The sequence below is a fragment of the Balaenoptera acutorostrata genome, chromosome 12 (assembly GCF_949987535.1).
Source record: "Balaenoptera acutorostrata chromosome 12, mBalAcu1.1, whole genome shotgun sequence".
In the NCBI taxonomy this organism is placed as follows: domain Eukaryota; kingdom Metazoa; phylum Chordata; class Mammalia; order Artiodactyla; family Balaenopteridae; genus Balaenoptera; species Balaenoptera acutorostrata.
Genome location: NC_080075.1, coordinates 79217333 through 79227165, shown reverse-complemented (window position 1 = coordinate 79227165; position 9833 = coordinate 79217333).

Sequence of the window (9833 nt, the reverse complement as noted above, 5' to 3'; positions counted from 1 at the left end):
AAGTTATGCCAAGGTGAGAAGGGCTTGCCAAACACAATGTCTGCCAGCACTATGGACATATGTCATTTGTCAGTCGTCATAGTCTTTGGATGATTCTCAAAGCCTTTGAACACTCTTACTAAACTTGAGGATTCCAACTTTATGAGTCAGCACTTCCCCAGGTAGAATCCAGCAACTTGCTTCCCAGCATCTCTTGCAGCTATACATGCAAGGAACCCAGATTTCATTGACCAGATGAGCTCAGCCATTCTGTTTCAGCAGCTAGTGGTGAAAAGAAGCAAGCACCTTGTAGACTTCATTCTGACAAGGGTGGGGAGACAGCTAGCTTTCAAAGCAGCCATGGAGAGGGTAGAGCTGGATACAGTGCCTGGGGAAAGCAGGGTGAGCTCTGTTGTCTGTGCCCAGCAGCAGTAGCTGTAGATGTCCCCTAGAACTGACCTGCAATATCATCTGGGAGTGTTTCATGACTGTGTGGTCATGATTCTATTAAGTCTTTGAGAAAAAGCAGAAAATGTGGGAATTAAGTTTAAACTTCATGTTCTAATGTCTGTGCAGTTTTTAATGCCAGCTTTCTTGCTACATGAGAGTTGGTTGAAGGCCATGTTGGCTGCTCTGGAAAAGAAGAGGAATACTTTTGAAACTTAGGTAGCACATTTGTATCATTGCCAATAAGTTCTGAAGAGGTCGTTTAATGACCTACTGCTATTAATTAACATTTAGAACTCAAGATGTACTTCTATTCAAAACAATTGAATTAATATTTGAAAAGAGCAACTCACAGCAATTTCGTTTCCTTTAATAAAAGATTGGCATTGATTTTTATTGTTTCATTTTATAGGTATAAGCATGAGTGTTAAGTTTCATTACTTAATTTAAAAAAATATCAACCAATTCATTAGTCATCAGTGTAATGTCTTCCTCTTCAGAGCAGTCTTTCCTAAGGCCATATCTTTTTTTTTTTTTTTTTTTTAATTTATTTATTTCTTTTTGTCTGTGTTGGGTCTTCGTTTCTGTGCGAGGGCTTTCTCTAGTTGCGGCAAGCGGGGGCCTCTCTTCATTGCGGTGCGCGGGCCTCTCACTATCATGGCCTCTCTTGTTGCGGAGCACAGGCTCCAGACGCGCAGGCTCAGTAGTTGTGGCTCACGGGCCCAGTTGCTCCACGGCATGTGGGATCTTCCCAGACCAGGGCTCGAACCGGTGTCCCCTGCATTGGCAGGCAGATTCTCAACCACTGCGCCACCAGGGAAGCCCCTGAGGCCATATCTTAATTAGTTTTTTCAAGCTTATATTTACCACTATCTACTGTAACAACTACATTTTGTATCATGAATCAGGAGCTACATAAATATACGATAGGGATATATACAACAGAAATAGTAATTTTCTGAAACAAGTTACCCTTACCAAATGTGACACACTCTAATGTCTTCTGTTTTATTCATGTCCATTCGGTTCTATTTCATTTTTTTAAAAAAATATGGTCATCAACATCCAAACAGAGTTCATGATTCACTAATGTTTCCCAGTCAGCAGTTTGAAAACTGTTTTAAATAGATTCTTTCCTAGTGTCTCTTCCTTTCCAATCTATTACAGTATCCTGTGTGTTTCTTTTATATATTTTTTAAAAATATTAAATGTATTTATTTCTATACCCCATGAGACTGCAGGCTCTGGGAGCGCAGAGCTGAGGCCTGTGTTGTCCGCTGCTGAATTCCTGTAAATTCTCCCTCACTGCGTGTAGGTTCACAGTCTATGGTGGGACCAGGACTTCAGGAAATGAAAGCTCATAGAACAGGGCTGATATTTAGCCGTGCCTTGGCAGGACAGTAAACAGGCATGACAGATTGTTTGCAGAAGAAATTAATTGGCATTACTTTTCCAAGAGTCAAATGATGCTGAGGAAATGGCTTTTCTCAGATTCACTCCACTGCCTGACAAGAGCCGGCTCTGTGCTGGGCGTGGGCCCCGCAGACAGGCCCTTCCTCTGGCCTCCTCTAGCCGGGGAGTTGGTGCTCCTCCACCACAGGCTCCTTCTCTGAAGAAATGCAGGGGGAGAAGCAACATGAAGCATAATGGTCTGTTTCAGCACATTCGCATGTAGGCATATGTAGAAATTAAAACCATTTCGGTTTTGATAAAGAGGTCTAAACTGGTTCGGCTAGTGAATAAATTATGGGTAACTTCCTTTAAAAATTCGTCAATACTGCTATTTTGTACAATTCTAAAAGACTGTTTCTTTATCATTCAGCTCTAGTTAGGTTATGCTCTGATAACTAATGACTCCAAAATCTCGGGGTCTTATAGCAACAAAGATTTACTTCTTGCTCTGTTATGTCTTTCATATGGCTACATCTTCATTCTGGCGCACAGACTTAAGGGGCAGCCTCAATCTGGAATATGCTGGTCTTGTGACAAAGGGAAGGAATGAGAGATGGCAGAACCAGACGACAGATCTTAACGTTTTTGCAAGGAAGAGGCTTCTGTTAATTCCACTCACATGTTACCCCAAGTTAATGAACCCCAAACCAAAACCCCATCACATGGGCAAGCCTGATGTCAGTGGGTGGGGAATATAAGCCTTTTACAAGAGGTATGCCAAATTGCTAAAAGCCATAATGCTATCGAGCACAATGTATTTATACATCTTTTATAATGCGATGGATGGGTACCCCCTGGGGTTTCCTCTCTTGGTTCAGTAAGAACTTTTGGGTTCTGAATCCAGATCAGTCTCTCATCAAGAGGCCCCTGGCTTGGGCTGATCTAACCACTTTCTAACAGCTCTTCGGCTCCAGAGCGAGAGAGCCTCCATGGATTGGTCTCCATGTTCTTGCCGCTTGGTGACTGGTCAGTAAGGGAGCTGCACCAGCTCTCCCACCCAGGCCGGTTGGGAAAGTAACTGAAAGCCTTGTTGTCACTCCCAGGAGCCAAGCCCTTTCCTTCTGGTCGTGTGCTGCTGCCCAGCTTCAAAGGGTCCCAGGACACATGCAAGGCTGTGGTGTCAGTTGGACTCCGAGAGATATTTTCTCCGTATTCTGGACTTACTGATTTATGACAAAAATGCCCAGTTGTGCTATTTAGAGAAATTCTCAGGTTCAGTCCTGACTCTGCTGAAAACCTAGAGAAGTAGGCCTGTTGAACACACGACCTAATCCACGCATAAGAATCACTCGGGAGAATTTTAAAGGCAGAGTCCTGGGTCCCCACCCCAGATATTCTGATTCAGATGGTTTGGGAATCAGCCAGGAATCTGCATTTAACATCCTCTGGAGGCAACTGCCACACTGAGGGAGTCTGCAATATGGTGGTTCTAAAGATCTCGGCAACAAGCCTGGACGGAGACCCACTGTCGGGGCAGGTGCAAGAAAATAGCCACCCAGCATGGAGGGTGCATGGTGGGACCGTGTTCCTGCAACAAATGGGCCTTGCCAAGGGACCAGCTCTGTGGTCATGAGACATCTTGGACCAGGGAGTGACTGCCCTCTCTCCTCCTTCTCTCCGCACTTCTCAAGAGCAGTCACTGATGACTTGGATCACCAAATGCAAAGCCCTCTTGGGAGAGTTCCGACAGCTCCACTTTGGCCGATGCTCCAGTTTCAGCCCCTTCCTGCCGGGCTGGGGTATGACCCCGATTCTGTACCAAGTGTCTATTTCCTTCGCCACTTCCTTTTCTGCCTCCACACTCTGTACAGTCTGGAAATCCACAGGCTTTTTTCTAGGTACTTTAAAAAAATTATAATAGGTGCTTTTCCTTGTTGTAAAAGTAATATAACACTGTATAGAATCTAGGAAATGTAGGTAAGCAAAAATAAGAAAAAAAAATATCCATGACACTACCACCCCAAAGATACACTATAGGGTATTCTTCTTCTCTGCTTATATATTCATCTATTTTATATAAAATGAGATCATACTGTATATTGTGGTCTTGTAATTTGCTTTCTGTACTTAATGTATTGTGAACAATTTTCCATTATAATTATCCTTCTAAGACATCATTTTTAAGGCTATACTGTATTCCATTGTATATACCATTTACTTAACCAATTCTCCATTGTGGGACATTTAGTTTCTACTTGTTTTTAAATTATAAACGGTGCTTCAGTGTATCTCCTTTTATGAATTGTTGTGAATTATTGTTCTTTCCCTAGAATAAGTTGCTGGAAGTGGAAAGTCTGAATGACCAGGGCTTCTTTGGTTCTTTGTGTACCATCTATGTCAGGAATTTCATCTGATGTGGTTTCAGCTACCACTCCTCTGCTGGTAATTACAAAATCTGGGTCTCTTGTCCAAATCCTGCTCCTGGACAGTAGACCTCCATTAATAACCCTGCCTGTTGTACTCTCTATTCACAGGTCACAAAAGCACTCCAAGCTCATTTACAAGAGTGAACTCAACCTCTTCCTCTTTAATGAACTCCCTCTCCTTTATTCTCATTTCTGCCAGTGGTACCGGTATTCTCCCAGCCACACAGGCATGAAGTCGGTGTCCTCTTTCCTCTCTTGAGCCCTTTATATTAAATAACTTACCAATAGGAATTCCCTGGAGGTCCAGTGGTTAGGACTCCATGCTTTCACTGCCGAAGGCCTGTGTTCAATCCCTAGTCAGGGAGCTAAGATCCCACAAGCTGTTTAGCGCAGCCAAAATATTTTAATAAATAAATAAAGTTACCAAGTCTTCTACCCACATCTTCACCTGTTCAGATCTGTCCAATTCTCAAGGCTTATCTCTAATCACCTAATTGTAGGAAGTATATTCTTATCTTTCCAGCCAGACATGAGCCCCAAAGGAGAGGAAGGGGAAGACAAGAAGAAATATTTGAAGAAATAATGGCTGAAAAACTTTCCAAACCTGATGAAACATATAAATCCACAGATCCAAGGTCAATGAACCCCAGCCACAAGAAACACACAAACACAGAACATAAAAAATGTACATAATGTAAAAACTGTACAAATCAAAATGTACAATCAAGGAACATCATAAAAAAAACTGCTCGAAACCAGTGATAGAGAAAAACTTTTAATCACCTGGAAGAAAAAAAACAAAAAGAATTTCCATACAGAAGAACAAAATTAAGGAAGACAGCAAATTTCTCAATGGAAACAATGTGTGCAGAAAAACAGTGCAGCAACATCTTTAAAGTACTGAATGAAAAAAAACCTGACAACCTAGAATTCCATATCCTGGGAAAATATCTTTTGAAAACAAAGGTAAATTAAAGACATTTTCAGACATGCAAAAGCCAAAAGAATCCAGTAGCAGCAGAACCACACTGCAAAAAAATGTTTAAACACGTCCTCTGCCTTAAAAAACTAAAAATAGAATTACCATATGACCCAGCAATCCCACTACTGGGCATGTACCCAGAGAAAACCATAATTCAAAAAGACACATGCACCCCAGTGTTCATTGCAGCACTATTTACAATAGCCAGGTCATGGAAGCAACCTAAATGCCCATCGACAGACGAATGGATAAAGAAGATGTGGCACATATATACAATGGAATATTACTCAGCCATAAAAAGGAACGAAATTGGGTCATTTGTAGAGACGTGGATGGCTCTAGAGACTGTCATACAGAGTGAAGTAAGTCAGAAAGAGAAAAACAAATATCGTATATTAACGCATATATGTGGAACCTAGAAAAATGGTACAGATGAACCAGTGTGCAGGGCAGAAATAGAGACACAGATGTAGAGAACAAACATATGGACACCAAGGGGGGAAAGTGGCAGTGGTGGTGGTGATATGATGAATTGGGAGATTGGGATTGACATGTATACACTGATATGTATAAAATGGATGACTAATAAGAACCTGCTGTATAAAAAATAAATAAAATAAAATTCAAAAATTCAAAAAAAAGACAAAACCGTCCTCTGGCTGAAGAATGTTAACAGATGGAAATGTGAATCTACAAAAGGAATGAAAGCACCAGAAATGGTAGCTAAATGGGTATATATGTAGGTTTTTATAAATTTATTTATTTATTTATTATTGGCTGCATTGGGTCTTCGCTGATGCGTGTGGCTCTCTCCAGTTGCGGTGAGCGGGAGCCACTCCTCGTTGCGGTGCGTGGGCCTCTCATTGCGGTGGCCTCTCCCGTTGCGGAGCTCGGGCTCTAGGTGTGTGGGCTTCAGTAGTTGTGGCACACGGGCTCAGTAGTTGTGGCTCGTGGGCTCTAGAGTGCAGGCTCAGTAGTTGTGGCTCACGGGCTTAGTTGCTCCACGGCATGTGGGATCTTCCCAGACCAGGGCTCGAGCCCGTGTCCCCTGCATTGGCAGGTGGATTCTTAACCACTGCACCACCAGGGAAGCCCTAGGTTTTTAAATTATTTTTCTCTTTAAAAGATAATTAACTGTTTAACCAAAAATAAGAGTCACAGAAGGTCAGAGGAAGAAGGAATCTTGGCAGCCACTTGTTTGCAGAGTTATTTACTAATGTCATTCAACTGATGGGAGGGCCAGAAATATAAATCAGGTTTCCTGATGCCTTGTCCAGATTTTCAGCTACCTAACTGAATGATGACAGATACAAAGCTCCTTTCCAACAGACCAGAGAACAGTTACTCTTTTTCTGGTTTCCAGGTCAAATACTTCTCTTCTTCCTTTTCAGACCTTCCTCTAGCCATTCTTGCTCACACACCCCCTCATGATAATATTTGCACAGGGCTTTATAGCTGCCAACCCTCCCACGTCTGTTCCCTCACTTGATCCTAAGAACAACTCCAAGAAGTCTGTAGACCAGGAATTTGCATCTTCTTGATTTTACATATGAAGAAACTGAAGCTCAGACCCCAGTGCAATTTCCCAAGATAAGGGAATAATATCCCGGTGAAATTAGGAATTGAATTTCAATCTTCTGTCTCCAGATCTTGTGCTCATTCCACCAGCGCCATTCTGCCTCTCTCATGTGCCTGAATTTCATGTTATTTGGCAACATTCACCTTGCTCTTATTTTCTCATACTTGAAGTCATGACTTTTCTAGAAAAACAAAGCAACCTCAGAAAAGCAAAGGCACAACTTTTTCTTTCAGTCAACTCTTGGGCTTATTTATAACATATGCCTTCTCTGAAAGCAAAAGAAGACCTGAAAATGGCACAAACAGCATTTGCCTACAAGGAACACTGGAACAAACGGACTTAGAACAAACTAAGTTCCACAATGACTGAACAAATTAGCCTGGAAAACAGAGCGATTAGTACACCATCAAACAGAAGGAACAAAATGTACAGTTTAACAATGGAAAGTCTCTTGGTTTCATATTGTAAGACCCTTTAAATGTAGGTGTGCTGTACCCCACATTTAGATGATACCCAACTTATACTGAAAATAATCTATTAGCAGTGAAAATTTTGTGGCGACTAATTGTTTCATTCAGTAAACATTTACTACCCCCGACCCCACACCCCCGGTTTGCATAGGTCATTGAACTAAATGCTGTGGATGGAAAAAAAAAAAGAGGCCCTTATTTCCAAGTTGTCCACTAACAGGGACACAGATACAATATAACATGAGCTATAATGGAGGTAGGTGCTGGAGGAGAGGAAAGGAAGCAGCCCAATTCACCAAATCATTCTCCAAAGCCAATTCATTTAAAGTCCATTTGTCAAATGATCAGAGGAATGACCAATTTACAGAATTTACCATTTAGTAAAATCTTTTAAGTAGTATTTTTAAAATATTTCAGTATATAAAAATGTATTCTTCTGAGTACTTACTACAAGTCTGCCCTTGTGCTAAACACCGTACACACTGGCTTCATCTTAGGAAGTTATTGTACAAATTAAAGCTCACAGAAGTTAAGTAACTTGGCCACACTTACATGGTAAATCAGTGGCAAAACTGGGGTTTAAAACCAAGTTTGTCTGAATCCATCGTCTGATTTCTCAGCAACTCCCTATACAGTCTGTCTTACAGCAGCTACTGATTTTCGGTTATGTACTAGGCACTGTACTAGGGTAGGTGCATGAATTACAGCATTTATTTACAACTCTGTGAGCTATGAGTCCTTTTCCAGATGAGAGAAAGACTCCGAGAAGCTGTGCAATTCATTTCAGGACTCTCATCTGTTTGAAACCCGTAGCTTCCTGTCCACTAAAAGACAGTCATCAGGGACTTCCCTGGTGGTGCAGTGGTTAAAAATCCACCTGCCAATGCAGGGGACACGGGTTCCATCCCTGGTCCGGGAAGATCCCACATGCCGCGGAGCAATTAAACCCGTGCATCACAGCTCCTGAGCCTGCACTCTAGAGCCCGCGAGCCACAACTACTGAGCCTGCGCACAACTACTGAAGCCCACGCACCTAGAGCCCATGCTCTGCAACAAGAGAAGCCACCGCAATGAGAAGTCCGCGCACCGCAACGAAGGGTAGCCCCCGCTCGCGGCAACTAGAGAAAGCCCGCGCACAGCAACAAAGACCCAACACAGCCAAAAATAAATAAAAAGACAGTCATCACAATGACCCACAATGGCCAATTCAAAACCTCTCTGAACTGTCTCCCATCATTCCCCACTCTCCTCCCTCTCCACTCACCAAGCTATTTTTTGAACATACCTGGCGTGCTCCTGCAGGTCCCTTGGCCGGGGATATTCTTCCTTCCTCATTCTCCAGGTCTTACTCACATGTCATCTTCAAAGTGTGGCCTTTCCTGACACCGTTTAAAACTGCACCCTCTGCCCCCCTTTCCTTGTTTCTTTTTTGTCTCCATAGCTCTATCACTAACTTACTATACAGGTTATTTTAAATCATCTGCCTCTCCCCACTAAAATAAGACCAGGGAATTTTTTTTTTTTTACATTTTGCCCATCCCTACATTTCTTGCACCTGGAACAAAGTACATGCTCAAAACTTATTGAATTGCATTAAACTTTTGCTCAAGACTAAATAGAAGTGAGAATTGGGTATTGAACCCAATAGAGGACGCCAGAGAGAATGTATATTCTGGTGAGCTCAATTTTGGGAACAAGGGCCTCATGGGACCCTTGAGTTGACAGATCTCGGAAACACTTGGAACTTTACAGAGCTTTTGCAGCGACACAGTGTAAGTAAAAGTTGAGAAAGTGAAGCAAGATGGCCAAAACCACAATACAGAGTGGCATGGACAAGTGTAGATGTGGGTGAAGAAAGCTAGAGAAGGAAACTGAATAATTAAAAAGATAGGCAAACCTCAATACAATATTTTGAAGGCCAAGAGAAGAGTGACTTTGAAGGTTAGGTAGTTGGTAACACTGGATGACTAAAAAAAAATGAAGTTAGAAAGGATAACAGAACTTTGTGATTTAGGAGGGCATCAGCATCTCATGAGACATTTCTGTGGGAATGCGAAGAGTATCAAACTTAGGAGTCAGAATGGTGAAACGTATGAGCTACTCCCAGTGAAGTTGCTTCTTATTTTAAAAAACAGGGCTAAACATTTATCTTTCAGTGTTACCTCTATCTGAATTTCAGAATCAAATATACTAAGTAAACTAGTTTTTCTCTAGCACTAGCAGAAGGAAAAAAATTAACTTTTAAAGGCAAACAGTTTGGGTATATTTACTAGGATATTTAACTGTTATGTGACAACAGATTTCCCTCTGATGGAAAATCATCCCTTAACAATATTTTCCCCTTCCTTGGTGGAAATAATTGGGATTAATATATTATGACTGTTCTCCAGTTAAAAGTCTAAGGCCTGTGTCCTCTCCCAGAAGACAAACCTGCTTCGAATGAAGTAGTGATCAGAAGCTGTGATGGTCCACATATCCACCCCAGGAACAGGAACAGTGCCCAGCTGGGTCCACCGAGCTTGGCTATGGCTATTCCCAAAGTACTAAAAAACCCTGGC